The following is a 14,304-nucleotide window of genomic DNA, read 5'->3' as shown; positions in this document are numbered from 1 at the left end:
GCTAAGCTATTGCATTAACTCAACATTATTTAAAGTTGATAGACAGATAGATAGATAATATTAAACAGATACACCTACATAGTAGAGAGAAAAGTACACAGATAGATATACAGTACACAGATACACATAGATATAGACAGATTGCTGTAAGTGTTAGCTAAATTGCTAGAATTTTGAGACAGAAACGTTCCCCATGTTATTTTTTATGTCTTTGACCATTAGTACAGTATTTCTCTCAGTTGAAGAATATCTGGTGTTAGTGAAAGAGGCTTTTCTTATTTGTGGCTGTGGTCATTTACTTATGTAATTTCTTAGCAAGCCTCCTGTGCCACCTAAAAGACACTCCAGTAAATCATGCATGGGATTATTGACTGATTATTATTATTGTTATTAGTTGTTGTTGTTTTTGTTGTTGTTGTTTGTGCTGTACTTGCAAGATGTGCAGTGGACAGATTTTTATAGCCTGTGGTTTGGACAGGTGCTTCAATTCAAACGTTTATGATTAGCACACTTCTGGTATATACAGTATTGTAAGCTCCCAAATCAGGTGATCAATTTTTCCTGAACCTTCACTTACCATTATACATTTTCATGCAAATTTCCCTTCAGCGTTATCTGTGCTTGAGATTATTCTTTAAACTTTTGGAGGTACCTGCTGTGTTTTCCGTTTCAGTCACCCACACCAATCGACCCTGCAATGTCAGCAGTTCTGTTTATATACAAACTTTGGCCCTGTCAATTCCCCCTTGTCTGTAGTTAACTTTATTGTTCCATCAGAAAGTGTGCGGCAGGAAAAGCGATTACGGTATTCTGAACATCAAATAGAAATTGGATGTACTTTTTAAAATGTGCTAAACGTTTGAGTAAGGTTAGTAACATGTGGTAGAATATTGTTGGCATACTTTGCACATGCCTGCAGTACATCACAAACAGATGCAGTAAGACCTGATTATTTGCCACAGATGCTCAAAATACAGGGTGGTTCATATGTAACATGTTTGATTACATGTATCTTGTCCTTTTTTTGGACCATACCTTACCCCATCCTTATATGGGAAGAGGTTAGGATGATGATGATGATGATTATGGTTATGATTCCAATGTTGAGTATATATAATGGCATATGTCGATTATTAAAATGAATATGATGAATGATGATGATTATGATTGATGTGGTGAAAAGCTCAGTCAGCATTACCATCTCTACACTGCATCATTTTCTGTTTCCCATAACCCTTCCTTACTTTATAGTGATTGCTTGTTTGCATCCATTGTTTGCCATATTTTTTATAAAGTAATCAAATACGGTATCTCCTCTTGCATTTGCTTTCAGTAATTGCATAAAATTCACTCATTTTAAGTAAGCAGAAAATTTTCCCTTCCTATGACATTAATCTGTCTAATGGCAAACATCTCAGTCTCATGGGGTGGCCACAAACAGATTAACTCCCTATCACTCTGTCTTCTGCCATTTGACTTCTTTCTCTCCAGCTTACAGTCCCATTCCTTGTACCTCCCCACTGCATTCTTGCATGTCAGACTTTGTCTCCCCTTCTTCATCTCCCTCACCACCTTACTCACATACACTCCTCTGGTCAGTCTCTCATTCTGCATTCTCACCACATGGCCAAACCATCTCAAAGTATTTCTCCTAACAGTACCACAACACTTCCTTACTTCCTCATGTGTCTTTCTGTCCGTTCATAAAACTCCACACAATCCTGCTTCATTTCTACTGCTCTCTCACTCTTGACTTGTGTCATTCCATCAGGATCCAAGTTTCACTTCCATGCTCACTTCCCTATTCCTTATCACAGCTTTCAATGATCCAGGAACCTTTCTATCCCCTGTACCCTTTCAAGCACTTCCATCCATTGTTACTCATCACACTACTTAAGTACTTGGGTACTCTATCATTCTCGATTTCTTTATCATCCAATCTCACTGTGTATGTTGAGGCTTTTTTTCCTTCAAGACAATAGTTTTACTCCTCTCTACATTCTCTTTTAGATTCAGTTTCCTACATACACCCCCAACCTCATTCATCAAGCCTTGCAGTTCACATTCACCCTCACTTAACAATACAGTATCAGGATTAAGCAAGAGTCCAGAAAGTTTCCACACCTTTCTCTCCCATTAGATACTCAATATATTCACTTCCCTACCGATTAACTCTTTTATAGCTCTATCCATATACAAATTGAACAAGCACAGAGACATGACTCACAGAAACATGACATAAAAACATAACACAAGGAGATATCACACACACACACACACACACACACACACGGAGACATGAGATTTTTGTCTTTATGCAGATTTATTTCCCATACCCCACTTGCAGAAGAAGATAGCACTGTGGCCCAACATCCTTTCCATAGCAGTTCTTCATGACTAGCACCATATTAGTCTTGTTTCAAGTAGCATTTACAAAGGAGAGATGGTAATTTAATGCCCTTGACTTAAACGAAGCATAGTTGAATACCCGGTAGCTATTTCTGAAAGTCATCAAAATACCAGCATCCCCCATACTAGCAGACTGAGCTGACAACACACAATATGCATATGGGCAGCCCTGTATTATGGTTCAGTAAATTGTGGGCTGCTGTTGCGGTGGTCCTGTATTCCTTGGTAGTAGTGCTGTAACCAAACCACTTCTCTGAACCAATATAGCATCAGTTTCAGCCTTTTTACAGCACCTTACAGTACTTGCTCCCTGACTAAGTGAAGCAGTGTCAGTTGTTTGTGTAGGTTATGTGTGTGTGCAAATCATCTAGCTTCTTGAATAATATGTTGCTAAATGAACTGTGAAATTTTTGTGAAAGATATATGCTTGTCATTTTCCATAGTAGACTGCTGGTAGTCTGATTGACACACACGTCTGAAAAAGAATATTAGAGGATAATCTGTGTTGTAAGGATAATTTTGGAGCTTTCTCTTCCAAAAGGTCCTTACTGTATGCCTCTTTTCATTCATTAAATTCGATTATTTAGTTTCTCTAGGATTGATTGTGATTCTTAATAATGAGCCTGGTACCACCACAACAGCATGTATTATCACCCCAAAAGATAAAAAAAAAAATGTGGCAGATAAAAGGAATTTGGAAGTTCATAGTGCTTTTTTACCAAACAATATCAATAGGTGTTTTGTGTATATTATCCTGCCTGAAATATTGATTATTGTTGTGTTATATTTTTATGACTATTTTCTTGTACTGGTGTTATTTTTTGCATTTTTATTATTGCCATGTCTTAGTGATGTACTGCACAATCTGCCACAGGAAGAAATATGGTGAAAAGTATGCACCAACAGTCCTTGTTTGAAAGATTTTAATTGGCAACAGGTCAACTTTGAAATTGTCGTCCTCAATCTGTATTTCCCTCTGCCTGTGACGTCCAGTCTTTTAAACACAATGTGTATAGGAATCTCAAAATTAACGGATCTTGACTTACTCTCTCTTGTGTTTATTATTTCTTAAAGCCTCCTGTTTGTTCTCAGCATAAAAAAAAATACTGCCTAGAATATCTTTGAGAAAATAAAAACTAACGAGCATCATTAGTTAACTGTTAGTGAGCATCTTGAGTTGTTTCCCTTCATTTATATCCAAGAATAACAACCAGAGTTGATTCCCTTCATTTATGTCAGAGATTAATGGCTTGAGATTTTTCCCTTCATATTAACGACCATTTGTTATTAATAAGGTTTATGTTTTTTGTTCTCTTTTTTTTTTTTCCTCTGTGGTCGACTGTACGTGTATATATTGATCTGGATATGTTTTTTGGTGCTTGTTTATATCTCTTGATTTATTCTGTAGTCTGTTTTCACCTGACAGAGATTCGTAGCCTATTAGCTTGGTTGATAGCCAAGTGCTGTCCAACTAGAGAGTTAGTTGGACTAGTAACCAAGGAGGCTCATCCCAACCTCATCACAATGGCTTTTTGAATTATATACACCCATGATTTAGTACTGAAGTTATAAAAGTTGCCTGGTTTTGTCAGATGAAAACAACCTGACTATAGTTATGATGTGTCGAATTGTATTGTTATTTTTACATTTCTATTCTTATTTTTAATATTACGGGAAAATGTGCCTGTATGGTCATCTTCAGATGTTTAAAGTTGTATGGAAAGATCCTAAGGTGCCCCAGTGGAGTGAAGATATACAGTTTCTAACCACATAGTCATTTGCCATATTTTCTTAAGCATGTGCAAGAACTGATTTGCATGTCAGGTCCCTGTCGTTTATGAACCCATTGTAGCTCAGAAATCAGCAATATTATTTGAGCAGATTACTTTGTGCATTGTGCAAAAATAGGTTAGGCAGAGTATGTTGTATAAAGTTGTAAGCTCTTTAACATTACAGCCAATTGCATATTAGAGTAATATATCAAGGGCAGTTCATTGGGTATGCTGTTGGTATTTCTCACACTTTGATGCTTTCTATGTGTCTGTGGATCTTTTTAGTTCATGGTGGTGGTGATTTATATGTTTATTAGGTGTATTCAAGATTGCTAAGGCTATTCTTAGGCTATGCTATTGACATTTGCCCTACATGGTTGCTCTTTCTCTGTCTGTGGATCTTTATGGATGTTTTTGATGATGTTGGTGTCTGTCGGAATAGGTTGTGGTGGTTTGTGATTCGAGAGAGAGAGTGAAGTATGTAAATGAGAGTGGTTTAATATCAGTGTTGGAGTAAGCAAGGATGTGTGATGTACCCATGGTTTGTGTGTGTGTGTGTGTGTGTGTGTGTGTGCGTGCATGCGTGCGAGCTGAAGATTTTGAGATTTGAGTGGTGATTGAATGAATATGAACCATTTCAGTGGGCATGCAATTGGCTGGTTTCTCCCTTTAGTGGTTTCCTCTTTGCTTTATGAACCTTATACATATCATCCATATGTATAATGAAACATGGATAGGGTGGTCGTGATGATTGCTTTAAAAAATGGTAACGATGATTATTGAAAAACTAATTGTTTACGATGATGATGATGATGGTTTGTCCACTTCACTGGGCTTGGTACTGATAGTTCTCCCACATAAATGCCTGCCCATTCTTGGCTCCTGCCTCAAGTGGTTTTAGCTGGAAATAAAATTGAGAGAGAAAGAGAGAAATTGGAAGAGAGAGACTGGTGGCCTGGGGCTAAAAATCATAACAGGCCTCTGACCCTCCCATCACCTATACTGACAGTCTGTCCCCCTCACCTTCCCTTCAGAGAAATTAATTCTTACAGTACCTATTATTCCTTTGCCAATAGATAATAAACCTATTAGTTGAAGATTATGCAGCTTTGAAGAATAATTGCAACATAGTAAATCTTGGCTTGGGGTTTAGGCTGCTTCTGGGCTGAGGCTCCTGTGTTTTGGCACATCCCCCTCTCCGGGGCCCTGGATAAAATAGTTGTAAATTGGTTGACAGTGGTGGTTGCAACTCTGGGATCATCTACATATGAACTCAGAGGACCGACTACAGAAACCCTGACAGCCCTTAACATATATGTTGAATGACTGTTGTGATAGTGTGGTGCATGTTGTGAGTGCGGTGTGGTGTGGGAGGATGCATTACGCTGTGGTGAGTGTTTTGTGATGTAGGAGGAGGCATTGCATTGCAGTACATGTAATGAGTGTGTTGTGGTAGTGTGGTGTGGTACTATGGTACATGTGGTGAGTGTGTTGTGCTGAGGGAGGATGCATTACACTGTGGGCATAGTGTATTGTTTGTGAGTTATATTTTGTGTTGGCACTGAAGCAGAGAAAGGTGATGGTTGTGTTGAGTCTGGTTACATTCATTTAACTCAAACTTTGCACAAATTTTCATGTTTATGCAGCTTTTTTCACACTGCTCAGTGGCAGAAATAGCAAATATTAGAGACCTACATTCTTCCCGTAGCATTTCTTCTTGGCAAGCATCATATTTTAGTGCATATGTACTGTATTCTTACAACTCAGCATTCATGAGAAAGTATAAGGTATTTTTAGACCAAGTAACAGCGAGAGAGAGAGAGCATAGGTGTATTCATGTTTCTCTGGGTAGGGTTGTTTCTGAAGGGTGAATGTCTGGTCATGGTTTTTGAAGGTTCCTGTTTGGCTGGAGATTTTTAGATGGCTTCAGTGGCCATGTACATCTGAGTAGTGGCTATGTAAAGTCTGAAATAGTAGAAATATAATTTAAAAAGTTGATGATGACCACAGTCATTGGTGGAATGCAGATACTGCAGATGGTCAGAGGCGATGACCTGTACTGTGAAATTCCATATGCTTTTCACAGCACAGGTCCATCTGAATGGGAGTCCTTTAGGTAGGGGGAGGAAAGTGTGATGTTTTGTGTTGGGAGAGGAGGAAGAGGGAAGTGTAGTGTTGGGTAGAGGAGGAAGAGGGAAGTGTAGAGTTGGGTAGAGGAGGAAGAGGGAAGTGTAGAGTTGGGTAGAGGAGGAAGAGTGAAGTGCAGTGTTGGGTACAGGAAGAAGAGGGATGTTGTTGAGGCACTGCATGTAGTATTGTAGTTGTTGCATGCCTGTAGTGGCTAGGTAGTATGTAAAAAAATGAAGAAAACAATGAAGACATAATTAAACACTAACACAGTTCCATTCACATTTCATTTGGACGGAGGTTGCCTTTTAATTAATTTGGGCCAGTGCTTAAGTGAGAGCTGTAATACAACTCCGTTGGTGGTTTTAAGGCCATAATGCATTGATTTTACTCTGATAATGTGCAGTCAGACTGGAGGGTCAGTTTAACTAGTAACCAAGGAGACTCATTCCTGTCTCATAACTAAGTTTGAAAGTTTAATGGGATTGGTCCAGTCCTGTCAGATAAAAGTGAATTAACTTATAGTGAAGAGGTACATAGTGAGGCTGAGGGAGGAGGAACCATCATACGTCTGTGTGAAGGTCTTGTTGGGGTGTGGTGGTTGTTTACAATGTTTACGTGTTTGTTTTTCTTGATTGAGAGTCCTTTGGTTGTCTTCTGTCTGTGTTTAGCCACAAGAGATCTTTAGCATTGAGACTGCCAGCTGATATTGCATTGGTGTTGGTGTGGAATGGAAAAGTCATGGAGTTAGTGCTTATGTAGAGAAAAACATGAGATACTGAGGATTCCAGAGGCTGAAGTGGTGAATGAGGATCTGGGTCTTTTTGCTGGACATAGCCATCGCATGAAAGTGTCTCCCCAGCACCACCTTTGTACTGCAAGTGGGTGCAGGTGAGAATGTGAAAGTAGGAGGTAGGGTTGGGAGAAGCTGCCTGAAAAAGACCTGGGATGAGGTCATAGTATGTGACTTCAGGGATAAGGAACTGAATAGGAAGGCTGTCAGAGATCGAGCGGCCTTTAGGTGTCCATGGCCTACACAAGTGTGTGGGAGCCTTTATAAATGATATGATACAAACGTTACGAAAATACCGAACCGCTTTACAGGCCCGTCATATTCTCTGAAATATAAGTTACTGCAGCACCTCAGTATATATACTGTAAATGCATAGATTTTAAATATATTTCAATACATCATCTGAGATGTAAAGGCACATTTTCCATACTATTACAAACTGAATATGCGTAAATTGCATTTAGCGTGTGTATAATGCCAGCCAAAAATAATTCCTCATTTAATAATCGATATATATTCCTGTAAATTGCTGAGAGGTGAACATTGCTTGAAGTTAGGGTTAGACCCCAGCAAGAGGGAATTTTTCTCAAGCATTCAAGGATCATATTCAAGACAGCAAGTAACAAGATATTTATGAATTCCAAAATTAAATTAGTGATATTTGTATTTGAATTAACATTGATCTTTCACAACACACTTTTGAGATTAATTAAGAAGTTTGTGAAAAGTGTATTTTGACTGACAGTTTGAGAGAAACTGCTTTTATTGAAAGTATCTTAAATGAGGAATTATTGATAGGGGTTTCACAGGTAGTTGTAGTTGTTATTATTATTTTACACTAACAAGCAGTTTCTGAAGCTTAAACTAATGATACCTCTCGTTGGCATTATATGACAAGACAGATTTTGTATTATTTTCTGTTGTTTTCTATGTTTTACTGTTAAAAATAGTTATTTCTTGTATTAGTCTCCCTTCCTCCTTCCACTCCCTTTTCTTTTCCTCCCCCTCTTTCTTCCCCTTCCTCTCAGTTTCTTGTTCCTTCCTCCTTCTCACCTTACCATACATCCAACCTTCCTACTACCACCACCATGCAACCAGCCTTACCAATACCATTACCCTGCAACCCATCCTACCAAAACCCTGCTCTTTCCTGTCCTGCCCTGCATCCTTTTCCTACTGTGCTTTGCCACCCCTTCCTCTCTGGATTGCTACCTTGCCATCATTGACATGTCCTTCCCTGCCGTCTCTGCCATTATTGCCTTGTGTCCTGTCCTATTCTTGCCCTGCCATGCTCTACCTCATCTGTAAATTGTGAAAGTTTATTTCATAAATTCGTTCATCTGTAATTTCCATTTTTTAGTTTCTGTAATTATCAAACCACAAGCAGAATTGTATCTTTCTGAATATATGTTCATGTTTAGCTTTTGCATATTCATAAGTCCTGTTTCATGTTCTGAATGCTGATAATATTCTTAAGGCCAGTTGCTGATATTTACTAAAAAGTTTTTTGTATATTTCAAGTTAAGAAAAATCCAAATTATGTTTAAGGTATCTAAGTTCAAAAATGTTTCTATGTCCATCAACAATTGGCTTTTCCATATATAGTACGAAGTGATCTCTCCTTCGTACTATTCATGTCCGTTGGTGTCTTTTTTTTTTATATTTGTCAAAGTCCACATTTATATATATACATATAAGTGATGTAAAATGAAGGTATAGAATAAAGACATAGTAGTATAAGACATTGGTTTTATTTCCACAAGATATACACAAGAGTGGTGGAGGTTGAAAAATAAACTATCTCGATAAATGGGCCAGAGAAATAAGGACTGGTAACCCGAGGTGTGAGGGTTGCCAGTCAGTATTTTCTTGGCCCATTTATCGAGATAGGTTCGGCGCCCTTCCCCAAGATGCTTCCAAGAGTGTGCCCTGCTCATCACTTTGTATATGCCATGTCTCGTATTGCTCTACTCAGCTATAAGCTGAGCTGAGCTATACAAAGAAACATGGCAATCAACAAAGGATGATAAGGGCTTTATTAACGTGCATTAATTGCTAAACACAATGTGCACCCTGTGTTTGCATTAATGCATGTTAAAGATCAACACAATTAACACCCGAGTCAAGATGGCATATTAAAGGATTGACTAAGCACAATTATCCTCTTCAGTACAACCTTTTAGGCTTGCTGATACCACACAATTTTACTCAGCTTAAGGGGGTGACATACTGATGGGGTAGGGCAGGACATAATAAGTATGGATGGGTATAGCAAGGGAATGACACAATGGACAGGTATGGCACATACGGGAGCACACGTCTGGGTATTGCAAGGGGGAGACTTCATACTGGAGGCCTAGGGCAGATATGGAAGGGCACAGCTGGTTATAGCAAGGATGTGTGCCAGCAGCAACAATAGACACTACTAATATATGGGATGTACCAACAATAAAATGGGAAGAGAGATCACAGTACTGAAGGGGTTCAAATGTACTAACATGCACTGGTTGTGATGCATGTTAAATATCAATCAACAAAATCACACTGCACTGAACCTAACAGTTTTTTAATCTTCACTGTTACTTGACCCATTTCTTCATTTTTTCCCAGCTGTCACAACCTGGGCCATAAAAAGAATGCTATGACTCAAGATCCTTTCAAAATGTTTGTGACTAGCATCATGTTTTAAGACTATTACAACTCGTATTTCAGGCTGGAAAGGTCAACATTTTGGCCCAAGTTCAGTGTTCAGAGTATAATCTTAGGAAACAAATCTTTAAAAATATGTAACTCATGGCCATATTACTATAACCGAAAATGTGAGGGTATGGACATGCTATCTCTACCTATAGCCAGATTCATAAATCCTGTAGTGGCACAAATTGCCTCCCTGACCCTTGTCATTTCGCTGCCCTACCTCCAACTTAAACCCCCCATTCTCATATACCTCCCCACTACATCCCTCCATCTCATCCCTGGTTCCCTCCCCCCCTCCACATTAATCACAAATTCTTAGTCTCTTACTGTCCATTCCCCCAAATTACTCCCCCCCTTCTTATATCTCTCCACTCCACCCCTCAGTCTCCCCCTGCCTCTTCCCTCACTACTTCACGTACACTCCTAGTTAGTCTCTCTCCATCCCCCTAAACTCATACCATCCTTTCCTATATCTCTACTACATCCCTCCATCTCATCCTCAGGCTACCCCTGCACCTCACTCATACATACACTCCTAGTTAATTCTCTCCAGCATCTCCACTCCAGTACCTCTATATCCTTGGTCTCTCATTTCTAATTTTTGGAGCGAAAGACAACAAAATGACCTACTTCGGACCAGACTAAGACGTGGAATGTAGGCATAACATATCTACCAAAAACAGGGGTCCTTAAAAAAACACCTTCACTCCACTGATAATAAATCAGGCCACAAGTTACATATTTTACAACTTTTGAAGTAACATTTCTCGCCTTTAAGACTTTGTTCTCTTAAAAAAACAGTTACACTTTGTTCTTATGATCAGCCTATTACAGTTTACACCCCTTACTATTTTCTTCACCATATAATAAACAGACATGCATCTTAACCGAGACGGGCTGAAGTTTAAATTTATCGTGCATGGTATGGTGCAAGTTGGCAACTAATAAAGTATACGTAAAATCAATATGCTGTTCCTGGCCTACCCAGCCATTTCATACCCAGGCAACTAGTCTTTGATTAAGTCAAACATGACAGATGAACACTACAGCATATAATTTTTAGGGAACGTTGTTCCCACAACGATATAAATATCTTATGCAAGGAAGAAGGAACTAAATGCTAGAAAGTCTGAAAGACTTCCAAAAAAAAAGTTAAGCAAATTCAACATCCATTAATTCTGAGATGCCTGGACACAGCATTTAAAAGACTGGAGGGTCATAGGCACTAGGAAGTGAAAGAGAAGACAGTTCCAGAGTTGACCTGTTGCATACATGAATGAATGGGAGTAATGGTTAACCCCTGCATTACAGTCTGACAGGGACAAGAGTTTGCTGCTAGATGGATGCTATGCACCCACCAGAGTGGTGAGGGATGCAAGCAGACGTCTCAGAGGAGCAGTTACCATTGACGTGGCAAAAGAAATGAGAAAAAAATGCAACAGTTGTAGTCAGATGGAATAACTAGCATGCTGCATCACTATGTGCTACTAAAGCAAAATGTCAATAAGTTTCATTTTTTTGTCTGCACCAGGAACATGGATTTTTTTTTGCTGCAGTTCATGGGTTGTGTGTTTAATATTTTCATTAAGAGTTGCGACAATACTTCACTCACTGCCAAAACAACTGACGTTAGATTTTAACGAGCACAATTTATTTTACTACTGCCAAAATATCGGAAATTCTACGACTGCCTTGTTAAAATCGAACTGTTTTTCGTATCACAAGTCTTAAAGGCAAAAAAAAAAAAAAAAAAAAAAAAAAAAAATCCACTATTATTGATAGAATATTAAAACATTTATATTACAGATTCTTTTATTGGAATAAAGAAAATATTTTATAGTCAGCGCATATAAATATATAAGTAATGGATGTGGGATCATGAAGGCCACAATATATTAAAATATACACGTGTGAAGAACTGCTGAAAATTCAAAAGGTCTGACTGACTGGCCAAGAGATACTCCCACATCCACAAACAAATACAGTGCATATACAGATGTCCTCATTTAGCCACAGGTATAGCCCAAACTAACAGTATTCCCTCCATATAACTGGTCATGAAAATTTTGTACCCTAAGCTTTATAGGAACACTTTTCAACTGACAGAATTGGGAAAAAATATCGGAAGGGGGAAAAGGGTTCCACTGTTTGATGATCCTTAGTTATGCTATATGATGACTCCATTACTACATTTACTTTCGTATCGCTTACAAAGGCTTCATCATGCTTGCATGAGTCGGCCTTGGTCACCTAATGGCAACTCTCCATGCTACTTGATCTCTTGCAGTCTCCCTGTCCAGTCGCTTATCCCTGAGGTCTCACTCTTAAAACTTTATCCCAAGTCTTTTTTTGGGGGTGCCTCTCACAACTCTACCCTAAACAATCACAGCTCTCACTCTCCATCCTCTCCACATGTCCAAACCATCCCAATTTACCTCGCCTCATCACTATACCTATACACTCAAGTCCCATCCTTCTTAACTCTTCAGTTGCAGTCCTAACACCCCTCCAAAGGCCTGACATTCAGGGATGCACTACATACAAATCTAATCGCCTGTCATTTCTGTACATTTAAACCTACGAACATCCTCATCCCTCACTACCCAGGTCTCATTACCATACAGCATTACACTCCTAACACATGCCATATACAAAGATCCCTTAGCACTGAGGGAAACCCCTCTCAATGTCAGAAGGCAACAGCTCTCTGAACTTCCTCCAACCACTCCTTACCCTAGCCACAAAGCTAACACCAGCCCCATCTCCAGCACACACAGTCTTTAAAATTTAAAGAAAAAAATTATATCCTCTCCACATTCAACTCACCAGCAAGATCAATCTTTTCATGCCTGAATCTCCATATGCTCTCCCCCACACACTGCACACAACAAATCAGCATTTCTCACAGCCTACCATACCACATCTCTTCCACCCTCTTACCAAACACTGAACAAGATGCAGTTACTTCCCACACTCCTGTGGGTATACCACACATGGCCACACTCCCTCTGCTTTGACAGTACTGCCACCAGCCTTAGATACAATCACCTTTGGTTACTAGTCATACCATCCCTCCTACCTGACAACACATTGCCATCAACTAAGACAAAAGGGAATAGCGATCTGTCAGGTTTAAAAACATGTTATAACAATTAAATTTAACAGACAATGGAGAATGCTGCCTTCATGAGGGAACACAGTCTCCTTTGTTAGGGTCACTAGTCATATCAGTGCGGTAAAGCAATAGAATTTGCAGGTACGGGAGACTTGCTTTCATGAGTCTCCTTGGTTACTAGTCCTTCAGGTGGTAGGTGATTGTGATCACCTACTCACTTGATATCCAGTGCAGCCTCTAAAATTTGAAGTGCTTGTGTCCTAACTACAGTATCTGAACTTTTGAAAACTTTGAAAATTTAATAAAGTATTTCTGTGGTTCCCTTAATTCTCATGGTTAAAGACATGCTTTTCACATGCATTGTAGTCTGACCTAACTAGCTGGCTTCAGGCATCCTATTTTCCAATGTTAACACTATCATTATCTCCACTCAAGGTAGTAATTGTCAGTACAATAATCGCTACAAACCATGAATTATTTTTCTTGAACATTTCCCTTTTCTCGTCTTGTGTATGTCCCCTTGTTCTAAAATGCTTTACAGTTGTTTTCATTATTAACATCCACCCATAAGTTGTACGGGACAATAACTTGGCATTCATTTATTTTTGTAATAACTACAGTACTTTACAAGAATATTTACATCTTTCAGCGACTCACTTGTAGTGCTGCCTCTTCTTCCTTCACCTTTATCATTCTTTTTCTGTGTCTGTCCTCCTCTCTTCCTGTTTCTCCCATTTTTCCTGTCACTTTTTATTACTCTTCTCTCCTTTTCACGCAGCTTTACACTGAAGACAAGCCTAATTATTTCCTGTAAGCCAGGAAACCATTTACAACGCTGGGTAGTAACCATATAAACAACCCATCTGTGTTTCTTACATGTCACCAAGTGGGTTGGCGGAGGGTTAGTGTCCCTCCCCATAAAACAACTAACCCAAAGTCAAACAGCCACCCCTTACTGGATTATGATGTCTGGCTCTACTGTATACAGATATAGCCCACCGCCTTGCGTTGTATAGCAGGTGATCAGCTAATTGTTTATATTACAGCCTGACCAATGTGGCGTGATGCTACACTTTTCTTCATGTGATGTGCATTCATCACACAATGCTTAGTTAACTTTATTATTTATTTTATGATACTGTACACTTGTTGTAAGTCTTCATTACTGTAATCTTGCAGAGACAGATTTCAAATATTGATGCAGACAGTGAGCGTGAAACGACTGGAAAGTGATGGAGGTTTAGATCTACTCAAATAGATTGCACAGTGATTTAACAGTGATGGAAATTATCTAAGAATTATACTAAGGCTGTTGCTTATGTCCAAAGTGAGTAAATTAGTTGACCTCTGACAAACTGTGTTCCATGGTGTTGTGTGATGAAATATTTGCC

Source organism: Coenobita brevimanus, chromosome 94 (genome assembly GCF_032717465.1).
Source record: "Coenobita brevimanus isolate Jiangsu-jjx chromosome 94, ASM3271746v2, whole genome shotgun sequence".
Classification (NCBI taxonomy): Eukaryota; Metazoa; Arthropoda; class Malacostraca; order Decapoda; family Coenobitidae; genus Coenobita; species Coenobita brevimanus.
This window is presented reverse-complemented; position numbering follows the sequence as displayed.